The following is a 25,304-nucleotide window of genomic DNA, read 5'->3' as shown; positions in this document are numbered from 1 at the left end:
AGGCTCAGAGGAGGGAAGTTCCTCACCAAGATCACAGAGCGGGGAAAGAGCCACTTCATAACAGATACTAACAGACCAAACAGTCCCTGTCTTTAGGGCCTGTGGTCTCCAGTCCTGTACTCAGAACAGTACCAGCACAGAGTAAATGCTCAATAAAAGCTGATTTAAAAACCAAAGGGGCCGAAGAGGACATGTGTGATGGTGGTGTCCCATAGGGGGAACCACAGAAATGATGGGCAGGGGAGCCAGATGGCCAGAGTGCAACATGTCTCTCTGTCACCTACTACGTGTGACCTTGGGCAAGTGACTTAACCTGTCTGTGCCTTGGATCAGCCCCCACAGGGCTGCCGGGAGGATTAATGACTTAATACAAGCAGAGCTGGGTGCAGGGCTGGGACACGGAGGGACGGCCCCGTCGGCATTTGCTCTTCTGATGATTAGGATGACTCCTAGCCACGTCTGGGGAAGGGGGCCAGGTGTTGCCCCCCAACCCGCACACGGGCCCTGAGTCCCACAGACCTGGTTTGATGCTGGCTGTGCTAGAAGTGCCCTTGGGCACGAGATGTCTCCTCTTGGGGCTTCGGGTTACTCATCTGTAAAGTGGGAAGAAAACATCATTTGTCCATTATGCGTTCGTTCATTCATTCAGCAATAACCCACTCCTTTGTGCCAGCCTTGCGCTGGTTGGTGCTAGGGATACTGCGGTGACTGAGACAGCCTCCGACGGCCCAGAGTGGTCGGCGCTGGGGTCACAGAGCGCCAGACCCAGCCTGGAGGGATGGCAGGCTGGGGATAAGGGAGGTTTTCCAGGAGAGGGCCCGTGTGAACTAAGACCCAAAGAACTAGGGGAAATGCACTGGGTGGGGATTTCTGTCTGGTTCATGGCTGGCTCCCCAGAGCCTGGCGCAGTGCCCAGCACAGGGTCGGCCCCAAGCTCAGTAAGTCTCGTGACCTAGCGAGGATGCTTGCGTGTGTCTGGGATGCGGCCCCTGCAGCCCCTGGTTCCACTCCCGGCTCCTTTCGCGGAGCAGCTCTGTGAGGTAAGGACGAAGAGGCCGCCATCCCCAGGCCAGAGGTAGGGACATCAGTGGGCAGCGATCCAGGGGAACCGGTTTGGCAGCAGGAGCCGCCCAGTGGGAGGCGGGTGGGGACCCAGCAGCCAACCTGCCTCAACTGGCCTGGGCCTCCCGGCCAGCAGGTGACCAGCGCCAGCGCTCCCCCAGGGTCCAGTTTCCCTGCCTGCTCTGGGGTGGAACAGGCCTGGCCAGGGTGAGGGGCCCTCCGCCCCAGCCCCCTCTCTACCCCCCAAGCCAGGAGCCCCTTCAGCGGCGCTCCCGCATGCCAGCCCCCAGAACGCTGCCTATCCCGCCCGCCCAGGCCTCCATTCCCGGCCCACCTGCCAGAGGCCCTGACCTACCCTGTCCTCTCCTCTCTCCAGGTTTCTCTGCCCTCGACTCTCTCCCAGTTCCAGCTCCTAGCCTCATCCCTTCAGCCTGACCTTCCCCCATCTTCCCCGCTCCGCTCTGTCCCTCCAGATGTGTACCCCATGTCTCACCACCTCCGCACTGTCTTCCCAGATTTGCCCCCGTTTGGCACCGGGCCCAGCCTCACTCCTCACCTTGGCCTCTCTCACTCTGCCTGCCCATCCTCCGCCCCCTAGCTCAGGACCTGCGGGCCCCAAGTCAGCTCTAAGCCCTCTGCACGAATAGGGTTAGCCACAGGACCCCTCACTAAACCCAGGAGAGGGAGGGGCTCAGGATCCAGACGGGGTGGGCAGGAGGCAGCCTGGAAGACGCGGCAGCCACCTCTGCACACCGCCCCCGGCCCCGCCCCCAGCTGCCTGTGTGACCTGCAGGGGCAGGGGACAGACGGGCACACCTCCGGATATTTGCCTGGGGCCAGCCCTTCCCTCTGGGCGCTGCACGGAGGGCAGGACAAACAGAGGAACCAACCGTGTTTATAATGATCAGGCGGGAGCCCCACCCTGGGGCACCTCCAAGCACTGCTGGCTCCCCCGACCAGAACCCCCCCTTCCCACCAAGTCCCCAAGCTCCTGACTTTATGGGGGCCACAGAGGGAAGGGAGAGGAGCTGCTACATATAAAGGGGCCTGCGCCAGCAGCAGAGGGGGCGGGCAAAGAGTAGGCGCTGGGGTTCCCAGGCAAGCCCAGAATTTAGGAGTCAGCCCAGGGCCAAGAGCCCAGCTCTCTCTGCCTGTGAAGTGTGGGTGCGCTGACCCACTGTGGGAGCTCACTGCGTGGCCCTGGGCTAGCAGCTCAGCTGCTCTGTGCCTCAGTTTCCTCTTCTGTTAAAAGAGGACCATGACAGCACCTGCTTCCTGGAGTTCTTGTAAGGAGTCACAGAGAACCCAGGCACTGATGGCCTGGCCCCAAGGCCAAGCGCACACAGCCGTCAGTCACCATCACAGCAGCAGCCAACACTTATGGAGCACCTACCGTGCCAGCCCCTCTCCTAAGCACTTGACCTGGAGTCCCTCATTTAATCTGCACGCCCGACCCCAGACAAAGGGGCCCTTTTGGGCTTTGTGTTACAGACAAGGAAGACGAGGCACAGAGAGGGCACCCCACTTGCCCAGGTCACACAGCTTGGGAAGCAGAGTGGACACAAGACTCCAGTCCTGTCTAACACAGAGCCCGGGCCCCGCCAGTTCTCAGAATTACGGCAGGTGCATCCTTGGAGACTCGTGTGTGCCTGGGCCTGCTTGGTGTTCTGTGTCTAATCGCATTCCATCCTCACCGCTAACCTGTGAGACAGGCACGCTCATCATCCCCAGTTCACGGGTGGGGAGACTGAGGCTCAGAGAGGGGAAATCCTTTGTCCAGGGCACCTAGAATTCGAGGACCAAAGTCCAGGCTCTTACCCACCTGTCCTGCGGTGGTGCTTCGGTTTTTGTCATTGCCATCATGGTCCTGGCCTCCAACCCTTCCTCCCTCCTTCTCCACCCTATCCACACCCAGACCTTGCTCTTCCTCTCCTGCCCTGACCCCACCTGGGGGTGAGGGTCCCCAGCTCCTCCGACCTGCCCAGGCCCCCAGCGGTAGTGTGGGAGGCAGCACAAAGTGGGGCTCCGACCACCCCCACCCCCACCCAGGAATAAGGAATTACTCGCCTTTTCCACGGGCCTTTGGCCTGTCAGTCTGCAGCAGAAAAGCAGTCCAAGAACCAGTCCCCACCACCAAATGTGGTTTACTGAGGCTCAGCCCCAGTACTCACACCCCTACCACCACCACCATCACCACCACCATGGGGGACCCATGACCCTGCGCAGATGCCAATGCTGAGCTCACCAACTCCCTGGCACTTAGGTGGAGTGGCTATGCTATTCTCACTCCCATTTTGCAGATGTGGAAACTGAGGCCCACAAAGGTGAAATCTCTTGCCAAGGTCACCAAGCAGAGGTGGGCTTGGAAGACAGTCTGATCCACTACAGAGTCGACATCCTTAAACTCCTCCCCGTGGCCCACGAGGTCCTGAGAGATCTGCCCATCAGCTCTCCTCCCACACGGCCCCTCCATCACTCTGCCCCAGCCACTCTGGCCTCTTCACTGTTCTTCAAACGTCAGACATGCCCCCACCTCAGGGCCTTTGCACTGGCAGTTTACAACCCCCACCCCCACCCCCACCCCGTGCTGGAACTCTCTTCTCAATGATCTCCATATGGCTCCCTCCCTCCTTCCCTCGACCCTCCCTCCCTCCTTCCCTCGACCCACGTCTGCACACAAATGTCCCTGTTCCTGTCCTACCACCCTCTATGACCCTTTCCTTGCTTCATTTTTCCTCATTGCACTCACCATATACTGTGTGTGTATGTGTTTGTGTGTGTGGGATTCTTTAGTGTCTGCTTCTTCCACCAGAATGTCAGCTCCACCAGGGCAGGGCCTGTCCTCTGTCTTGCTGCACACTGTACCCCAATGCCTACAACACTGCGTGCCAGGCACTCAAGGAACACTTGGTGAACGAACACATTCGCCTGCACCCGCTATGCTACACCCCTGCTCGGACACCTCAGGCTCTGCCCAGGCAGTACCTGTGAAACTCTGGCAGAGAAACCCCTGGAACTCAGAGGCAGAGGGTGAAGCACTGACCCCAGCGACACGGAACAAAGGAGGACAGGGTGCAGCCTGCAGCCACCAGCCGGGGCACAGATGCCTCTGAAGCCCAGTGTTTGATCTCTCAAATGCAGGCACATTTCCATCCTACTCTAAAATGTTTATTTCAATCAAAAAAAAAAGTCTTTTGAATTATTTCACATGTGGGACGGGCAGTTTCCCACCTGTCCTAGCAAAAGCTTCACATTTTCCAGGCACCCCCTATGCTCACGTGTTCTACTATCAGACCTTTCATGAGACAAAAAAGGCACCACCCTCCCCACCAAGGAAATCAGTGGACATGGAAGAGCCACATCTGCTAGTGTGGTAACACGGTCAAGGGAGTATGTGTGCGTGTGCACGTGTATGTGTGCGTGCGTGTGTAGAGAACTCCTTCCCTCCTGCCCTCCACCTGCTCCGGCAGCCCTGAATAAAGCTGCCCCCCTCATCACCCCGGCCGTGGAGGGAGCTGACTCAGCCAGGGCCCCAGGGCGCAGGGGCGGAGCAGAGGATGCGGCAGGGGCCACGGCCACCCCTTCCTAGTCACCAAAATGAAACCAAGGCAGGAAGGGGGCGATGAAGAGGGGCTCACTGGCCCCAGCCCGCACTCAGCGCTTCCACCGCTGGTTCCCGCCCACCCTTCTGCCATGATCTTCACCCACCAGCTCCAGAAGCCCCCTCCCTGCCTCAGTTTACTGCCTACCTCCCTGGGCGGTGCTCTGATGATGGAGGGGGAGTCTGTCTCAACGTGGCGGCCCACGGCAGGCTCTCACTGCCCCCCGAAACCCCACACCGTCCCTCCTTCACTTCCTTTGCTCAGCTCTTGCTGCCCACCTGCGTGTCCCCCCCCCAACCCCCATTCTCCTCCTGCCCTGAGCCTAGTTCCACCAAGGAACCCTCTGGCCCCTTGTCCCCAGACCCTGCCTCACGCTTTGGGACTGACACGTGCTCAAGCCCCCTCCTCGGCAAACACCTACTCTACCCACAAATGATCCATCACACTCAGCCCCCCACTCCTCTATCCAATCATCAAAGTCTACCGAGGACTATCTCTGCCAGGCCCGGAGCAGGGCCGACAGCAGAGGCCAGGAGCGTCAGGAATATCCCTGCGCTTTGCAGAACTCACATCCTAGAGGAAGGGAGACAGCCAATAAATGAGATAAATCAGAAAAATAGCTAGTAAGTCAGGTGGTAAGTGCTGAGGAGAAAAATACAGCAGGGATCAGGAGGGTGTGGAGGGTGAGGGGAGGTGTGAATTTTCAATGAAGTGGTCAGGGAGGGCATGGCTGAGGAGGTGACACTTGAGCAGGGACCCGAGTGGAGAGAGGAGAGGGAGCCCTGTGGGTAGCTGGAGGAGGAGCACCCAGGCAGTGGGAACAGCCAGTGCAAATGTCCTGAGGCAGGAACGTGCTTCATGTGGTCAAAGAGCAAAGAGGAGGCCGAGTGGCTGGGGCAGGGTGGGCGAGGGGAGAGAGGAGGGCAGATTGTGTAGGCACTTGTGGGCCATGGGTAGGACTCTGGCTTTTTTTTTTTTATGTGGACCATTTTTTTTTTTTTTCTTTTTACGGTACACGGGCCTCTCTCTCACTGCTGTGGCCTCTCCGTCTGTGGAGCACAGGCTCCAGATGCGCAGGCTCAGCGGCCATGGCTCACGGGCCCAGCCGCTCCGCGGCACGTGGGATCTTCCCGGACCGGGGCACGAACCCGTGTCCCCTGCATCGGCAGGCGGACTCTCAACCACTGCGCCACCAGGGAAGCCCTATGTGGACCATTTTTAAAGTCTTTATTGAATTTGTTAAAATATCCCTTCTGTTTTACGTTTTGGTTTTCTGGCTGTGAGCCATGTGAGATCTTAGCTCCCCGACCTGGGATCGACCAGGGATCAAACCTGCACCCTCTGCATTGGAAGGTGAAGTCTTAACCACTGGATCACCATGGAAGTCCCCAGGACTCCGGCTTTTACCTGAGTGAGATGGAGCAATAGGAAGGTTCTGAGCAGGGGAGGGATGTGGCCAGACTCAGGTGTTCACAGGCTCCCGGTGGCTGCGTGTGGGGGCAGGGCAGGAGCAGGGACACCTGGGAGGAGGAGGATGCGACAGTCGAGCAGGAGAAGAGGGTGGACGGGACCGTGCGGAGCCTATGGAGGCAGAAGAGGGTGGGCGGGACCGTGCGGAGCCTATGGAGGCAGAAGAGGGTGGGCGGGACCGTGTGGAGCCTATGGAGGCAGAAGAGGGTGGGCGGGACCGTGTGGAGCCTATGGAGGCAGAAGAGGGTGGACGGGACCGTGTGGAGCCTCTGGAGGCAGAAGAGGGTGGGCGGGACCGTGTGGAGCCTATGGAGGCAGAAGAGGGTGGACGGGACCGTGCGGAGCCTATGGAGGCAGAAGAGGGTGGGCGGGACCGTGCGGAGCCTATGGAGGCAGAAGAGGGTGGACGGGACCGTGTGGAGCCTATGGAGGCAGAAGAGGGTGGGCGGGACCGTGCGGAGCCTATGGAGGCAGAAGAGGGTGGACGGGACCGTGCGGAGCCTATGGAGGCAGAAGAGGGTGGGCGGGACCGTGTGGAGCCTATGGAGGCAGAAGAGGGTGGACGGGACCGTGCGGAGCCTATGGAGGCAGAAGAGGGTGGGCGGGACCGTGCGGAGCCTACGGAGGCAGAAGAGGGTGGACGGGACCGTGCGGAGCCTACGGAGGCAGAAGAGGGTGGACGGGACCGTGCGGAGCCTATGGAGGCAGAAGAGGGTGGACAGGACCGTGTGGAGCCTACGGAGGCAGAAGAGGGTGGACAGGACCATGTGGAGCCTATGGAGGCAGAAGGAACAGGCAGGTTCTGGGCACCCTGTAGAGGCTGAGACGGCAGGACTGCTGAGGACTGACACCACCTTTTGCAACAGCTGGAGCGTGAGCTCCACGGGGGCAGGGGCTTGGTCTGGTCTTGCCCATCGCCGCATCCCCCAGAGCCTGGCATCCTGGCATCCAGTCCCTTCTCTCCCAGCCCTTAGCATCACCTAACACGTTATATGGTTATGACTGTGTCCGCTGTCTTCCTGCTAAGTCGGTGGCTTGGCGCACGCAGGAGCGACGCTCTGGTTGGTTACAGGCTGGATCCCAGGTCTCCCCTCAGTGGCTGCTTGGGTGGATGGAGGGGACACATGTGTTTCAGTGCTGACTCTGGCCTATGCCTGCACCAGGCACGCGGACCAGGCCACAGTGAACCCTCCCAGTGGTTCTTGGGTGTGTGGGTGGAGAGTCCTCTTCCCTCCTGTTTCCCAAACTAGGAAACTGAGGCCCAGAGAGGGGAAGTCACTGCCCAGGGCCGCCCAGCACCAGGGCACAAAAGCGTCGACTCTGACCCACGGAGAAGGCCTGTCACTGCCCCCTTAAGCCTCCTGCTTCCCAGCAGCCCTGGCTCCAGCCAAAGCTTCTACTCCAGACAAAGGACCGCAGAGGTTTATGGGACAGGAACATGAAGAGAGACAACTCTACTTCCGATGACCAAAACCAAGATCAGAAAGGCTGCTGTGGTTAGCAGGGATTCTGAAGAAATGTTAAACAAAACTCTGCAGGGCTTCCCACCTGGATGAAACTCCCCACTGTGACTCAGCAGTTGGGCCCTGCCACCAAGGGACCCCATCTCCTCCCTGCACTTCACCCCAGCCACGCTGGCCTCCTCCTTTTCAGTCTTGGACACATCAAGCTTCTTCCAGCCTCAGGGCCTTTGCACCCATTGTTCCCTCTGCCCAGAGCTGCATGGCTCCCCTTTCTTGATCTTCAGGTCTCAGTGCAAAGAAAACCTCCTCTGAGAGGCCTTCCCTGACACCCTGACAAAATTTGCACCCCTGCTTTATACTTCTCTGTGGCATTTATTATCATCTGGCATTACATACCTGTTGCCTGTTGGTCCCCCCCTCCTTCCCCTCCCCCCAGCAGAGTATGGGCTCCCCAGGAACAGGGGCCTTTGTCTGTCTCATTCTTGTCGTACCCCTGGCAGCTAGAGCAGGGCCTGGCACACAGCAGGTACCTGGTAAATATCTGTGCAACGAATGAGTGATGCCATCACCAAAGTGATGAGGCTGGACCCTGAGGAGGAGCAGGGAAGGGAGGTGGGGCGGAGGGCAGCCAGGAGTCTCCAAGGCCTGTCCACACTGCCTGGAAGTCTGACCTTGATGCCTGTGAAGGAACTGAGCCTCTTGAGAGACTGAATCCGGCTATTTAGTGAATAACCTGGTGTGTGTTCCAAACACAAGGAGCGCCCGGCTGCGAGCCCACTTCCCCAGGCCCTCCCCACCACACGGCCTAGGCTGGGAATTGGAGGAAGTGGTGGTACCTTTTGGCCAAAAGCAAGAAGAACATCATACAGGGGGTGTGCCGCCAGAGATTCGCGTTCCCCACGATGGGTGAAAGCCCGTAAAAAGACACAGATCGAGGGCCACCCAAGCCTTGGAGAGCAGGGCCTGGAGTCGGCCATGTGGGAAGTGACAAGCAGCCTGCTCTCTGTGTTCTGGCCACATAAGCGCCATCCTCCCCTCAGCAGGCCTCTGCACTGAGTGTGCCGGACAAGGACTCAGAAGGCAGCCGATGAGTAAGAGCGGACGGCCCAGGCTCGTGCCCGCTCCACCACTGCCAAGCTGTGTGCCCGTGAGCAAGTGACTCTGGGCCTCCGTGTCCTCATCTGCAAACTGGGGGTAATGATAGTCCCTATCTCCTGGGAGTGTTTGGACGATCGAACCAGATGACCCGTGCAAAGCGCTTAGAACAGTGCCTGCTGCCGCGTGGGTCCTCACTACTACAGGCTAGCTGCTGTTATCATTACTGGCACTGCTGTTGTTGTTGCTGCTGAACGAATAAAGGAAGGAACAAATAAAGGACAGAGGATGCTGAGCACGGTTTCCCAGAGCAAATGTGCCAGTCTGACTATCTCTGTTTAAGACTTTCCTTCTCCAGGGCTGGGATGGGGGAGCATAATGGGCCCCCATTATGCTCTGATGACCCCTGCCCTCCCAAAAGACAGGGCCTGGGGCCCTCTCAGCCACCCTGTGTCCCCAGCCCTGCCCAGCACAGGGCGAGGCACAGCTCAGAGCGTGTGGCTGAATGCAGAGATGGTGCTTCCTTTACCCCAAGGTGCTCTAAGCCCCCAGGGAGGCCAGGCGGCTCCTGTGGCAGCCCCAGGCTCGGGTGCCCCCCTCCCTGCCTGGCCAGGCTCAATAGGGCACAGACACAAAGGGCACTGCTGGTGTCCCTCACCCCCCAGAGGTACCCAGGGTGGGGATGGATGCCACAACAAACCTGAGAGTGTGGGCGAGCCCCCAGGGACTGGGGAAATCAGATTCGACTTCATTCATTCCTCCCCTGAGGTGGGGCAGGAAGGAGGGAGGGGGCAACAGGCAGAAAAGAGGCTCCAGTGGCCTCCCAGCGCGCGCGCGCGCGCGCGCGCGCGCGCGCGCGCACACACACACACGCACACACACACACACACACACACACACACACACACACACACACACACACACACACACACACACACACACACACACACACACACACACACACACACACACACACACACACACACACCCGAGACACAGAAGCAAATGAAGTCGCTCCACAGTGCACAGCTGTCCTCAGAGACTGACACAGACATGCAACACAGACGTCCAGCCACATAACCACAGACACACGAGAACACACACACTGGTTGCACGGAAAAGTCCCCAAGCAGCCTGAGACGGAGCAGCCGCTTGCCCCACACTACCCGGGCACCCTGCTGGCGGCTGTACAGGGGCCTGGGCGCAGGAAGGAACATCCCACCCCCGAGCCTCAGCTCCCGCCTCAGGAACACAGGCCCCAGCAAGTGGGCCGGACGCAACTGTGAGGTGTCAATGGGAGAAGGTGGGGAAAGCAGTCTTAAGAGGGGCCTGGCTCAGAGGAAGTTCTCAGAACGGAAGGGCCGCAACACTGGGGACCCACGGCTGGGACCCCAAGAAGTCAAGGACCCGGGAGCCCCTCCACAAATAATGTAAAGACCCGTACACCCCAGAGATGGAGGGACTCCGGAGGGACCCAGAGACACATACAAGGATCCTGGGGGAACCAAATGACACAATGATACGGACTTTAGCCACCACCTAGAAACACAGCCACATGCTTGCACACACATAATCCCACAAATGCTCCGTTATGGCTGGACTCACTAGGAGGGCAGACCCCAAGACCCTCCACACACCTAGGAACGCTCCTGAGACAGAGTTAAACCATGAGATCCGCACACAGACCCAGGCATGCCCACAGCCAGCTCCAGGGTCACCAGTGGCGCAGGGAGGCACAGCCCCTTGGAAACACCTCCATGCAGACCAGACCCCAGGAATGTGCTCCCACAGAGATGCTCAGGGGGACCCGCGCCGAGGTGTGGGCTAAGCCCCAGCAGAGAGACACCTGCCACCGCCAACACGGACACACACACGGCCACCCCGCCCCTGGCCCTAAGAAAGGTGTGGCCCCTGGCGCACGTGCTTACGCTGGCTCAGGTGGCCGTGTATCTGGACTGCCCTCCCGCACACCCAGGCAGCCCTCCCCCTCCTCCACTCCTCCCCAAGGCCTGGGCCAGCTCACCTCCACCATCCTCTTCCCTCTGTCCTGGGCCACCTGCAGTGGGACAGGCCAGCAGACAGAGGCTTCCAGCTGAAAGATCAGGGAGCTGGGATCAAGGGGTTCCCCTGGCCCATGGAGGAGAGCTGGCTGGACTCTGTGCCCCGGCCTCCCTGGCAGCGGCTGGTGACGACGCGGCCCTACCCTGGCAGGAGCTGAGCTTGGCTGTGGCTCCAGCCCATAGGAGGGGGAGGGGAAGGGTGGAGGGAGGGAGGGAGGCGGGGCTGAGCCTGGAAAGCCTGGGCCACTGGGCCCCCACAACTGTCCCAGCGGAGGGAGGGGCTGGGCAGGGACACAGGAGCAGGGGACCCAACCACAGCCCCTGCTTCGGCAGGGTCAGTCTCCCACCACACACGCACACCCCCATCTCACTCCCTATGCCAGGCCAGGTGCCAGGGGCCAGGGAAGCAGTGGCTCAGCTTGGGGCTGGGTGCCCGAGAGTGGCTGGCGGGGCAGCCAGGTGTGAAACACTGGCTGGGGCTGTGGTGCAGGACACAGCGACGGGGGATAAGTGGCCTCTTTGACGGGGAGGGTGGCTGGAGATCCGGGGCTTGCTGTGTCCCCCTCTCCCTGCACACCCAGGCTGCGATGCCAGCAAGAGCCCCAGAGGGTGCGACGAAGGGGGCCCCAGCTGCTCTGCCCAACTCACCCATCAGGATGAACCTGAGACTTGCGGCCTCACCAGGGGAGATCACGGTAAACAGCCGCCAGCCCCACGCCACAGCCATACCTAGGCGTGAGAGTGGGGCTGGATGGAGGGAATGTGGAGAGGGAAAGGTGGGGACGGCTGGGACTCCCGTGTCGCTATGCTGGCTGTCTTGCCAGGATGTAACTAACCCTTCTGAAAATAAGTGGCCCAACTTTCCAGAGAACTTCCTCTGGGCCAGGTCCTGCTCTCAGCATCGACACACATTAAGTCACTTTAGCTCACCACTGCCCTAAATGGGCAGGTACTTTATCAGGCCCATTTTACAACAAGGAAACTGAAGCCTGGAGAGGCTGAGTGACTTGCCCAAGTGGGCCGTCTGTCCCACCGCCTGTGTCCTAGACCAGCCGCTCTGAGCAGGAGGCTAGGGGGCCCAGAACCCCTATCGCAGAACAGAGAAAGGGAATCTAGAAGGGGTTGTGCGGGCCCACCCCACCTCTGCCTCACACCTTCTCCCCGCTTCAGATCTCACTTTCTCTGAGAAGCCTTCCTTGGCCCGGGGCACAGCTCCTGGCACGAAATCTGTTTCTTTCTGTCTCCCCTGTGGGGGGCAGGGGCCGGGGCTGCCCAGTTCATCCCTTTACTGTGGCCCTTCCTGCAGGAAGCCTTCCCTGACACCCCGGGCTCCATCCCCGCGCTGACCCTCAGGCTGTCACCGTCCCTGACCTGTCTGTCTCCCCCATTGGTTCACACATTTGCCCCACTCCTGGCACATACCAGGCAAGCCTGTCGGAGGCCCTGGCAATTCAGCAGTGAACAAACCAGACAAAACTCCCTGCCCTGGGGGCGGACGGAAGAGTAGGACTGCTCCCTGACTTGGGTGGGGGGCGGGTGGTCGTGTGAGCGGCGGCAATGACAGGATTCAAGCGGGGTCCTGGGCCCTGGGCAGGTAGTCTGCTGACGGGGAGCCCAGGGAGAACAGTGAGTGAGCAGGTGGCCCGGGCGGCAGGTGGACAGAGGTGCCCGGGTCCTTCCCACTCCCCTGCTCTGGCACCCTACCATGGCTGCTGCCCCAGGCCGACTCCTCCAGGACTTTACCACGGGGACCGGGAGGACTGACTGGCTCCAAGGGCCTGGAAATCCCATCTACCCCCCTTCTGTCTACCACCTGCTCACTAAGCCAGGGGCTTCCAGCCAGGCCTGGGGCCACAGCAGGGCAGGTCTGGCCCCTCCCACTCCCCCCCCCACGCCCCAGATCCCAGGCCACCCCCTCCCCCGTCAGGGTGGAGCACCTGTCAGGCAGCCACCCAGAGAAGAGCCAAATGGGGCCGGCTCCCCAAACCGGACCGGCTGGTTTGGGCTCTGGTGAGGGAGGCGGTCAGGACTGGGCAGTTCTGACCAGCCAGGGAAACTAGGTCCCAAGGGAAGGGACAGGGGTGGGGGGGAGGAAGGAGAGAGCACCCCTCCTCCAGGAGGAAGTCTCACTGGAAACAAGGGGTCCTCCTGGGGACAGGCCTCAGGGGCAAGGAGAGGTCGGTTCAAGAGCCTCTCACACCGGAACAGATCTTCATTACCAAACTTTATAAACACACCCCAAGCTAGAGACTAAACCAATGAACCCCCATAAAATCCATCGTTCGGATTCGCAACTATTAACATTCTGCCACATTTAGGCTTCGTCTATCCCCTCCCTTTCCTTTCCTTCTCTCCGTCTCAGTCTCTGTCCCTTTATAATATGGGACATAGTTCAAAAGTCAATGGCACCAAAGGGTAAACAGGGACAGGACGATGCCCTCCTGCCCTGCCCCACCCCAGCTCAGCCCTGGAGCCACCTCTACTGGAATTTCTTTGTTTTCTTTCTGAGAGCTTATGCACACGCGTGTGCACACACGCACGCGCACAGAGATGCTTACACACTTTTTAAAAAGCCAGAAATGGCAGCGCACCACACGTACGATGCTTTTGCCAACAGCCTTCCTTGGCCCCTCTGCGCCGCCGGCACCAGGAGGAATTTGGCAGCATCCAGTCGAGGTGAAGACACACTGGGGACCTGGCAAGTGCCCTCCCACGTCTGCTCCCAGGGACACACGTGAGAAGGTTCACACAGTCTGAATGGGGGGCGAATCGGCGAGGGACTGGAAACAACACAAATGCTCATCTACAGGAGATGGATGGTGAACTGTGATCTACTAGCTCCATGGACTAGTACACGACGGTGAGAATGAATGACCCACAGCTACATGCGGATGGACATCAAAAACAATATTAAGCAGAAGAAGCAAAACAAAACCCGATACATCCTAGGACTTTGTTCAGAAATAGTTTAAAACCAGACAAAACGAAATATGCTCTTTAGGGATGCATACAGAGGTAGCAAAACCAAAGAGAAAAGCAAGGCAGCGACTGCCTCAAAAGTCAGGGGGGAAGCTGCCTCCGGGGGCCAAAAGGGCTTGGGACGGGCTTCTGGGGGGCTGGAACCATCTGTGTCTTCAACTGGAGGCGGGGGTTACGTGGGTCTTCCCTTTAAAGTAACTGGTCATACTATACATTTATGCCTTAGGTAGGCTAATAATTTAAAATTAGGATTAAAAAAAATGTGCCTAGTGATCTTTCCATGTTTCCATCTCTGCAAAGCACAGCCTTGTTGCTTTAGCAGCTGTGTGGAAGGGCCACGATGTCTTGAGCCAGTCCCCATGGGGCCAGGTCAGTGGTTTCTAGGCATTTGCTCTTACAAACGGTGCAGCAAAGATAAGCGTGTGCAGATGTCACTTCACAGGTGTGCCAGCATGTCTGTGGGCCAAACGCCTACAAGGGGGATTGCCGGGCAAAGCTCAGCACTGCCAAGTTGCCCGTTCTCAGCCCCTCCCTCGGCCTCAGGCCCAGGGTGTTGTCAAACTCTCCCATCTTCCCCAGTCAGACAGGTGAAGTCTGGCCCCTCTCGGCCTAGTTTTCATTTGCGTTTTTGTACTTAGTAATTGTGCATCCCTTCATATTTATAAAAGCACCACAATTCCTTTTCTGCTAAGTGTCTCTTCAAAGGCTTTGCCTCCTGCATGCTGCGAGGCGTGGCCAAAAAAAAAAAAGTTTGATTTTGGAACTTTCTGGGTCCGTGCTTCCAGTGCAGGGGGCGCGGGTCTGATCCCTGCTCGGGGAGATCGCACAAGCCATGTGGCATGGCCGAGAAAAAAAAAAAAAAGCCTTTGCCTATTTTTCTGCAAGGGTCAGGGAGACCTCTGTAAACCCACCCCAGCTATCCCCACGTCTCCAGCCTCATCTCCCCACCACCACCCCCAACCATGGGGTCCTTCCCACATTCATGGAGTTTGTCAATAGAAATCCAATGTGCATCCACCAAGTCCAGTCCCGGTATGACAGTCCAGCATCGCCTGATGAAGTGTGAAATTCCAGCGGAGACGGGTGGCTGGAGGGCTGAGAGTGTGGGGGAGCCAGGCTGGAGCAGGGCAGAAGCCAGGCCACCGGGGAGGCGGGGGAGCAGGGCAGGCGCTGAGGACGGGCTGGTATTTGGGAGATGTAACTCTGGCTGCCTTGTCTGTGGAGGATGGGATCAAGGGGGCCTGAGAGGGTGTGCGGACAAGTGACAAGACGGAAGCAGTGCTCCAGGAGACTGATGAAAGCAGCCAGGATGGCTGGGCACGGAGAGGGGGGCACAGACCAGAGCTATGTCTGCCCCCCAAAAAGCAACGCTTGTTGATGAGTCAGATGCGGGGGCTGAGGGCAAGGCAGGTGTCAAGGGTGACTTTGAAAGTAGGTAAGTCCTGGTGCCATCTTCCACAAAAGGGAGTGCGAGGGGGGCTCCAAAAATGCCAGGCCCAGGCCCTAGAAAAACTCAATCGTGAAAAAGGTGAATAAAATGGGAAGACTCACTTTCCCCAGTAGTTTCCCCGATAGCTTAAGACCAGCTGTACACAGTAATCAAGACAGTGGGGATAAACACAGAGCCCGGTGAACGGAATAGAGAACCCAGAGACAGACCCTTACAAATACACCCAACTGGTTTTTAAAACATTGATTTTTTTCACTGTGGTAAAATATACATAATATTTATCTTTTAACCATTCGTAAAGTGTACACTTCAGTGGCATTAAATACATTCACAATGCTGTGTAACCACCTTCAAGGCCTATGCCTCAAACTTTTTCATTATCCCCAAAAAAGATCCTTTACCCATTAAACAATAGCTCCCCACTCCCTCCTTCCCCCCAGCCTCTGGTAACCTCTATTCCACTTTCTTTCTCTATGAATCTGCCTACGCTAGGTGGAATACATAAGTGGAATCTCACAATATTTCTCCTATGTCTGGCTTATTTCACTAAGCATGTTTCCAAGGTCCACCCACCTTGTAGCATAAATTAAAACTCCATTCCTTTTTATGGCTGAATAATATTCCCTTGTGTGTATGCACCAAATTTTGTTTATTCATTCATCTGTTGATAGACACTTGGATCGCTTCCACTTTTTAGGTATTGTTAATAATGCATCTATGAACATTAAAGTATACAAATATCTGTTCAAGTCTCTGCTTTCAATTCTTTTGGATATGTACCTAGCAGTCGAATTGCTGGGTCATACGGTAGTTCTATATTTAACCTTTTGAGAATCCACCAAACTGTTTCCCACGGCTGCCGCATCATTTTACATCCCCACCAGCAATCCGTAAGGGCTCCAATTTCTCTGCATCCTCACCAATACATGTTATTTTCCTTTCTTCTTTTGATAATAGCCATCCTGGTAGGTGTGAAGTGGTATCTCACTGTGGTAACTTATTTTTGACAAAGAAGCATAAGCAATTCAACGGAGGAAAGACAGCATTTTCAACAAATGGTACAGGAACAATCAGACATCCCTATGCTAAAAAATGAACCTTCATCTAAACCTCACACTTGCACAAACCTTCATTCATAATGGATCACAGGCTTAAACATAAAATGTAAAACTATAAAACTTTTAGAAAACAGACAAATCATCAGGATCTAGGGCTAAGCACAGAGTTCTTAGACTTGATACCAAAAGCATGACCCATAAAAGGAAAAATTAATAAAGTAGACCTCACCAAAATTTAAAACTTCTGCTCTGCAAAAGTCCATGTGAAGAGGATAAAAAGCCACAGATTGGGAGAAAATATTTGCAAGCCACATATCTGACAAGCGATTAATATCTAGAAGTGATAAAGAACTCTCAATACTCAACAGTAAAAAAAAAACCAAACAATCCAATTAGAAAATGGGCAGGAGACATGAGACATTTCACCAAAGGGGATACACAGATGGCAGATAAGCTCATGAAAGGATGTTCAACATCATTAGCCATTAGAGAAATGCAAAATAAGCCACGATGAATTATCATTACATGCCTATTAGAACAGCCAAAATAAAAAATAGTGATAACACCAAATGCCGGTGAGGACACAGAAAAACTGATCACTCATACGCTGCTGGTGGGAATGCAGAATGGAACAGTCATTCTGGAAAACAGTTTGACAGTTTCTTTAAATATGCATCTACCTTACTTTCCAGCAGTTGCACTTATGGGTGTTTGTCCCAGAAAAATGAAAATTTACATTCACACAAAAACCTGTATGAGACTGTTTATAGCAGCTTTATTTCTAATAGCCCCAAACTGGAAACAACCCAGATGTCCCTCAATGGGTGAATGGTTCAATAAACTATGGCACATCCACTGCTGAGCAAGAAAAAGGAATGAACTATTGACAAAGGCAACAACCTGGATGAATCTCCCAGAGAACTATGCTGAGTGAAAAAAAGCCAACACCAAAAGGTGACGTACAGTATGATCCCATTTACATAACGTTGAAATGACAGAATTATAAAAATGGGGGACAGATAGATGAGTGGTTGCCAGGAGTTAGGGACGGGCCAGGGAGGGGATGTGGCTATAAAAAGGCATCAGGGGGGATCCTTGTGATGGAATGTTCTATATCTTGACTGTATCTGTGTCAATATCCTGGTTGTGGTCTTGTACTAACCATAATTTTGTAAGATGTTACTATTGGGGGAACTGGGTAAAGGGTACAGGGGCTCTCTCTGTGTTATTTTTTACATGTCCAAGTTAATCTACAATGATCTCACAATGAAAACCTTAATTAAAAATAATAATTTATTGAAAATGCCAGACCCTTTCCCATCTTAGAAGATGCTATTCATTCTCCTTGGAACGCACAGCTTTCCACACACTAACTCCTAGTCCTCTTACAGCCCTCAGCTCAGATGTCTCCTCCTCCAGGAAGCCTTCCCTGATTTCCTAGGGTGGAGCCAGGGCTTGCTTCAAGTTCTCGGGGCCTCCTCCACCAAAGCCATGACACTTGGGCCTGTGCTTTCCTCAGGGTCACTCTGGGCTGTCACTGCTTAGTGCTGTGTCTGTCTCCCATCACTGGACATGAGGGCAGGGCCTCGGGCAGACAGGTCACCATCCTGTCCCAGGCATCAGCCAGCACAGGGCTGGACTCAGAGGAGGCACACAGTGAAAGAGTGAGGGACAATAATGACAATAATACTCTCAGCTAACACTTGTTAAGAGGTTTCTATGTGCTAGCTCCTTTTGAGTGCTTTACATGGATAAAATAACCTTTATAACAATCTCATTTTACAAATGGGGAAACTGAGGCCGAGGGGGGCTGGAGGGGAGCCACGAGCCCCAGGTCACCCAGCTAGTAGGTGGCGGAGCTGGGCAGCAAACCCAGCCCTTCAGATCCAGAGCCTTTGATAGTCATCTCCACCCCACAGGGCTTCTCCATGAAAGGCGGGATGAGACTGGCTAACAGGGGAAGCAGAGCGGCAGAGGAGGCAGGGGGAGAGAAGAGACCCTCCCTGCACCCAGCCCCCCATCCCTTCCCACGTGGAGGGGGGGTCCTCACCCTTCTCCAGGGAAGGCCCCCCCGTGGAACTGACAGACCTGGGATGGTACCAGAACCCCCTTCACACCTTACAGGGGTCAGGGAAGGCCCCTCACAGGTCAAGGGCCTATAGCTAAAACCCAATTGTCAACCTGGGAAGCTGGCAGTGCCCTCTCCGGACAGGGACTACCCACCTTCATTTGAGGCAGAGGTGTCACACCCAGCTGGAGCAGGGGGTGGCAAGCCGAGAGGAGCCCCAGAGCGCCCTCCTGCGGCTCCACCGGGGCAGGGCTGCTTTCATCTGGCTATGGGGAGAGGCTTCCATCTGACCCATGCTGGGGAGCATTCCCACTGGCATGCGACTTCACTTATCCACCCTATTGAGAGCAAGCTGCAGCTGAGTGCTGGCAGTCTGGGACCATTTACAGTTTTAAAACCTGCAGAACAATATGGGATACTATTTATGGAAGCAACAAGGAAGCACAGTGAGTACCTGCGGGAGGGGACCCAGGGGACTTTAACCATGGCAAGCGCTTTTTCTCTTTTAGTTGGGCAACAGGCCCAAGGGAGTCCATCAGGTGATTCTCTGATCTCTTGAGGGCAACTGTGATCTTTCATGATGCACAAACGAACAGGCAACAATTAAAAGGAAGAAAAGAGGGCTGAATTTATTTGATAAACCTGGAAAGAGCACATGAAGAAGGGGGCTTCTAGGGTGCTCGCAATGCTTGTCTTCTTGATCTGGGTGGTTGTGAGAAGGGCGTGTGCTTTATAATTATTCACTAGACTGAACAGGGAGGTCTTACGCGGTTTTCTGTACATGTGTCATATTTTACACTCTGGTGCAGGAAACACCAGGGGTAGCAATTCTGACAGCTGGAAGCTTCCTCCATACCTGCAGGTGTCCACAGACAGTCTCTTTCGCTCTCTATCTCTCTCTCTCTCTCACTCACACACTCCCAAGCCTGTAACTGCTGCCGCGATCAGAGCAGTAGCCCTCCTAGGCCCCTTGCAGCTCTTGGCCTGTTTCCTGCAAAGGAGACAAAGGCCTGGAAGCAGCCAGACTCAGCCTCAGCCCCAACACCCAGGTCTCTCCACATGCCCAGCACTTTGGTGTCCTGCGTGGATCACACTCCCCGTGGAGCCTTTTTGGCCAAGGGGAAGTATCTATCCACGGCGTCCCTACCCTGGGGTGCCGCAGCCGGTCACCCAGAGTGGAAGGAGTTAGTCAAGATTTGGTAGAGTCCCCGTGGTGGGGACAGCCCTAGCTGGCTCACCTGTGCCCTGCGCTGGAGACAGAGGATACCAGCGAGGCCAACTACAGAGCCTTACGTGTGCACACCACACTAGTGCAAGACAAGGCAGTGAGCAGGGTGCTGTGAATGCCTCCATGTTGCAGAGGAGGAAAGTGAGGCTCAGAGAGGGGAGGTGCTGGCCCAAGGTCACACAGCATGTATTAGAGCCAGGATTCCATGGCAGGTCTGACCCAGGCCAGAGTCCACTCACTTAACCACGTTCAGGCTCTTGTTCAGTCCCGTACTCAACAATTCTTTATTAGGCACTCAGTATGTGCCAGGCATTGTTTTAAGCACTGGGGATACAGCAGTGAGTAAGACAGTACCTCCTTCCCAGAGATGACATCCTAGTGAGTGACGGAGTTAAGACAACACACAAGTAAACAAAAAAGTCCGTAACAAGTGGGAGAGGGGACAGTGGGGGGAGGGGTGTCTCTGAGGGGGCGGGATTTGAGCAAGAGCAGAGGAAGTGAGGGAGCCACGTGCGGATCTAGGGAAGAGCTTTCAGGGTGGAAGGAACCACAACTGCAAAGGCCCAAGGACTGAAGCCTGCCTGGCACATTCCAGAATGCCCGAGGAGGCTGGCCAAGGAGGCTGGCGTGGCAGGAAGGGAGGGAGGGTGGAAGGGGAGAGTGGCCCGACTGAGGTCAAAGAGAGTCTACACTAAATGCAGAAGAACAGCAGCTCCTGGCGCCCAGGCCTCTAGACCACAGCCCTCCAAGGGAGGTGTGGTCCCCCTACCAGCATCATGTTACGGAGGAGGAAGCCCGTGGGGGATGGGAAAGCTTCCCAGGGTGGCCCTGCTGGCCAAGGGCAGAGCTGGGGCAGGAGTCCCTAAAGCTTAACCACCAGGCCAGGCTGAAGGATGGGGGTGGGGCTGGGGGTCAGGGATGGCTCTCAGCTGGGGGCCTCTGGTCTCAGCAAAGCAGGAGCCCAAAGCTGTGCACTTATGACGATGGTTCACTGGAAGCCAGGGGCTCACACACAGCCCTTTGCTCCCAGGCCCCGGCAGTTCTGGAAGTCAGGCCTTTGGGTTCCTCCCGCTCCGCTCTGCTGTAGCTGGGTACCAGCCTTACTAGGAGTGACTTAAGAACTTTTTTTTCAATCCACTCACTTAAAAAAAAAAACTTAATTAAATTTAGTTTAAAATAGTCACTCAGACACAAATGTTGGCCTGATGTTCCCACAGAGCACCACCTATGAAATAAGGGAACCTGAATCCAATAGCACCTCTAGGCCTAAGACCCAACATACAGGAAGTACAGGGGAAAGAGGACCATGTGAAAGGACACCACAAGGATGCATCAGTGAGATCCAGAGTGTGGAAACTTCCAGAGGAGAGAGGACCAGGGTTTTTGATGGATCAGTGACCCAAGAAGCAAGCACAGAAAGAGCCGCCAGGGGAAACCCTATAGACTACAGAAGACTTAAGGGGCCTATCAACCAAACGCAAAGCAGACCTTGTCTGCATGCCAAGTCAAACAAACACATTGAAAAAGGATGATAAGACAACTGGGGAAATGTGAGGATATTAAGGAAGTACTGGTTCTTTTTCTCCTGTGACAATGGTACTGTGTGTGTGTGTGTCTGTGTGTCTGTGTGTTTTAAAGATTCCTTATCTCTCATAGGCAAAAAAAATCTGAGGTATTTATGGCTGAAGTCTATGATGCTTGAGAACTGCTTCAAAAGAATCAGGGAGGTGGGGATGGGGTACAGATGAGAAAGCCTGGTGGTGACTGATAACTGCTGAAGCTGGGGACGGGGACAGGGACGTGGGGAGGGCATCAGACCATTCTTCAGAGCATGTGTGGACACTTCCATTATACAAAGGTTTTAAATGTTTTGCAAAAGGAAATGTGACCTAGTCATAACAGTGAAGAATTATGGATCGCTCACCCCCTGAACCTTAATGACTAAATCCAAACACATATCCTGCCTCTAATAACTGTAACAGTAATCACGGCAACAGTAACCAGAATGACATAATGATGTCAGCCCTGTGCTGAGTGTTACACATACGCTGACTCACTTAATTCTCCCAGCTACCCTGGGAGGCAACAAGAATCCTTCTTCTCCGGCTCCAAATGGGAACCAGTACAGAGATATCCAGGGCTCAGGGCCTGGTCTCAGGTCACAGAGGAAGCTCTGCTGGAGGTGGGTGAGGCCGGCGGGGGAGCTGCATGCCCAGCCCTTGCTGGGATGGGGTCGGGGAGAGGAGGCCAGGGAGCCCTTGGTGAGTGGGGACACACAGGGGCACTGGATTCTTGGTCCCCCACGTTCCCATCAAACAATAACGGCTCCTGCAATGCAATATTCACATCTTAGCACAAACCTTTCTGGAAATTAAACCATGAGCCACCCCACGGGAGCCTGAAATGGTAACCAGCAACAGATGACAACACCAGATCTGGGGCCCACGGGATTTGTTAGGCTCCACCCCCCTGGATGATCCTCCACGCAAGGTTGCAGAGCCAGCCCCAGGACCCCCACCCCCACCCCTGACCATCAGTGGGATGGGTGCCCTGCCTCCCACCCTCTCCCACACCAGGTGCCAGGAGCAGCAAGGGAGGCTGGAGAGTGGTGACATTGGCATCCTTCCCGTCCCTGTCCTGGGCCTGTAGAAACCATCTCCCCTCTGTGGCTTCAGCAGGATCCTGGCTCTAAACAGGGAAGCTAAGGAAGCCTCTTCAGGGGAGGAGGGAAGCAGAAATTGAGGGAAAGAGGGAGAGAGACAGGAGGCAGAGACACAGGTAGAGAAAGAAAGAAGTGAGGTGGGGAGAGAGATAGCTGCTCAGACAGGGGCCTGGAGGGCCCAGGGATGGGAAGACAGGACAGTGACAGAGGCTGCACTGCCAGGCACGGACGCCTTCTTTGGGCCTCAGCTCCCTTGTCAGTAACATGGGAATAATAATCATATCTTCCTAGTGTGCTTATGGAGGTGACATGACTTAATCACGCCATGTCAGAAACCCAGGAAAGTGCCCAAACTCAGGAAATCGCAAAAGCTAATATATGTTTCCTATCACTCTGTAAGCCAGTGGCTCTCATCTCGGTTCAGAATTGCACTAGAGTCACCCAAGGAGTTTTGAAAAAAACCGTCACAAAACCCAGTGCTCAGGCCCCACAGCCAGAGATTCGGATTCAAATGGTCTGACCTTGGACCCCCGCATGGATGCCTGCACCAGGTAACCCTAATGTGTGGCCAGGGGTGAGCATGGGATTAGGGGGTGGGGGGCCTGGACACACAGTCCCAGGCCTGTGTCCTCGAGGGGTGGTGTAAAGTGAGACAGACGGAGGCAGGTGTAGGCCTGAGGGGCTGAAAGGGAAAGGGCGGGGCAGGGTGAGCGCCCAGGAGGCCCCCCTCTCTGCCTGCCCACCCTCCCCCACCTTAGCCACCAGGAGTCTGGGGCCTGCTGAAGAATGCAAGGAATGGAGCCAGGCCTGGCACGGCCATCTCCAGGTCCCCGCCCCCTTCACAAACTCCCAAGAGCCCTTCCCTGGTCAGGTCACTGGCCAGATTGCCAACCACCTCCCCCAGGAAGGCCTCAGCAATCACTCAGTCTTCCGGGCCTGAAGCCTGCGCCCAGCCCTCTCCTCAGAGCACCCATCCTGAACCCCTTCTCCTCTTGGGTCCTCCGCAACTCCAATGCTGGACCACAGGGCGCAGCCCAGGCGCGAAGCACTTATCAGTGGTGGAGGGAGAGACGCTGACAGCCGGCCTGTGGCTGGCAGAGTTTAGCACCTGCTCTGGAGGCAGGAGTGGCCTGAGACGGCTTCCCAGAGGTGGTAACCTTTAGGCCAGGACCCAAAGCATAACAGAGGTGAGGGCACTGACAAAAGGCCAGCGAGGCTGAAGTGCAGCTGGCAAGGGAGGGGGCAGGGCCTTGCTGACCAGAGGCGGGACTGGGTCCCCCACCACCCCAGCAGTGGGAACCACAGAAGGATTTTAAGCAGGGCAGGGGCCCACTCTGACCTCACCGGCATCTGCTGCGCTCCACCCCGTTCTCTCCCAGGGATGGAGAACCGCAGCTGGCCTCCTGGGGGTACCGGGGTATCCCCAGATCCTGCCATGGCCATGGGGTAAGGGCTGGGCCCTGGCTCCTTCCCGCCATGCTGTAAGGAGACCCCAGCAGTGCTGCTTCCTGCATCCCTGAGCCTGTTTCCCGATAATTAAACCGTAAGCTGATTAGTCAAGGAAAACCTTTAATTAGCCCTTGAAATCATTCAGGAAAATTACAACCTCCTCTCTGGCACCCTGCCTGCCCTCTGCCAGCGCCCAGGGGCGGTGCCAGGGAGAAAGCAGGGAATGGGGGAGCTGGGCTCCTGCCTCTGCTGTGAGAGCCTCACCCAGCAAAGCCAAGCCCAGTGAACAAGGCGCCTCATGGGAGAGGAGGCCACAGGCTCCCCCTGCCACATCACAAAGTGCCTTGGAATAAATCCAGCAAGCGGTGGGCAAGGCCCAGGCTGGAAAAGTGTGATACTTTGCTGAAAGACATCAGAGAAGACATAAGTAAATGGAGAGACAGACCACGTTCATGGACTGGGAGACTCAAAGTCACGTCTGTGTGTGTGGCAAGATGCTCGTCTCATATCTAAATGGAATTATGAAAAGTCAAATGGCCGAGACACTCGGGAAGAAGGACATGTGGAAGGGCTTCCTCTCCACACCATCGAGACTTACTATCAACTACAGAAATTAGGACAGTGGGGTACTGACACAGGAACAGGCAAACCAAGCATGAGAAAGGAAGAAAGTACCCAGAAACAGGCCCCCTTATACAGAGAGACAATTTATGACACAGGTGGCCCGGGAGAAACGCTAGTTTGTAATAAATGGTACATGGATGACTGGGGATCCAGATGGAAAATGTGAAACTGAGTGCCTATCTCACACCACACACACACACACACACACACACACACACACACACACACACACACACGCACACACACACACGCACACACACACTCCAATTCTAGCACAAAGGAAGACTAAATGTGAAAAGTAGAACTATAAAACTATAAAGGAAATGGATGATAACTGACTGCATTAAAATTAAAGGCTTCTGGGCTTCCCTGGTGGTGCAGTGGTTGAGAGTCTGCCTGCCAATGCAGGGGACACGGGTTCGTGCCCCAGTCCGGGAAGATCCCACATCCCGCGGAGCGGCTGGGCCTGTGGGCCATGGCCGCTGAGCCTGCGCGTCTGGAGCCTGTGCTCCACAACGGGAGAGGCCACAACAGTGAGAGGCCCGCCTACCACAAAAAAAAATAAAATAAAAAAATAAAAAAAATTAAAAATTAAAGGCTTCTGTTCATCAAAAGACACAATAAAAATAGTGAATGGACTTCCCTGGTGGTCCAGTGGTTAAGAATCGGCCTTCCAATGCAGGGGACGCGGGTTCCATCCCTGGTCAGGAAACTAAGATCCCACACGCCGCGGGACAACTAAGCCCGCACGCCACAACTACTGAGCCCATGGCCGCAACTAGAGAGCCCATGCGCCACAACTAGAGAGAAGCCTGAGTGCTGCAATGAAGAGCCCGTGTGCTACAAGTAAGACCTGATGCAGCCAAATGAATAAATAAATAATTTTTTTTTTTAAAGTGAAAAGACAGGCCATGGACTGAGAGAAGGCAGGAGTACCATCTAGGAAACACATGTTCTTTACCAGAATCTAGAATTTAACTCACAGAAATTCAAAATAAAAATGCAGACAGGGAATTCCCTGGCGGTCTAGTGGT

The 25,304-nt window shown here is 55.6% G+C and overlaps 1 protein-coding gene across 2 annotated transcripts in view; it reads right to left on the bottom strand.

The window, feature by feature from the left end:
- The window catches only part of PAK4 (p21 (RAC1) activated kinase 4), a 47,255-nt gene that overhangs the window by 11,003 nt on the left and 10,948 nt on the right, over positions 1 to 25,304 (bottom strand). Inside the window, exons 1-2 of one of the 2 annotated variants that reach the window (XM_081216717.1) lie at positions 10,716 to 10,845; positions 520 to 593 (exon numbers count right to left, since the gene is read on the bottom strand). The gene's annotated coding sequence lies outside the window, so the exon portion shown is untranslated. Of the gene's footprint in view, positions 1 to 519; positions 594 to 10,715; positions 10,846 to 25,304 lie in introns of those variants that run through there. The other variant, XM_081216716.1, reaches the window with a different exon arrangement.

This window comes from Mesoplodon bidens (genome assembly GCF_964165515.1).
Source record: "Mesoplodon bidens genome assembly, chromosome: 18".
In the NCBI taxonomy this organism is placed as follows: Eukaryota; Metazoa; Chordata; class Mammalia; order Artiodactyla; family Ziphiidae; genus Mesoplodon; species Mesoplodon bidens.
Note: the sequence above shows the minus strand (reverse complement) of the source record. Positions and strands in the feature narration are given on the sequence as shown.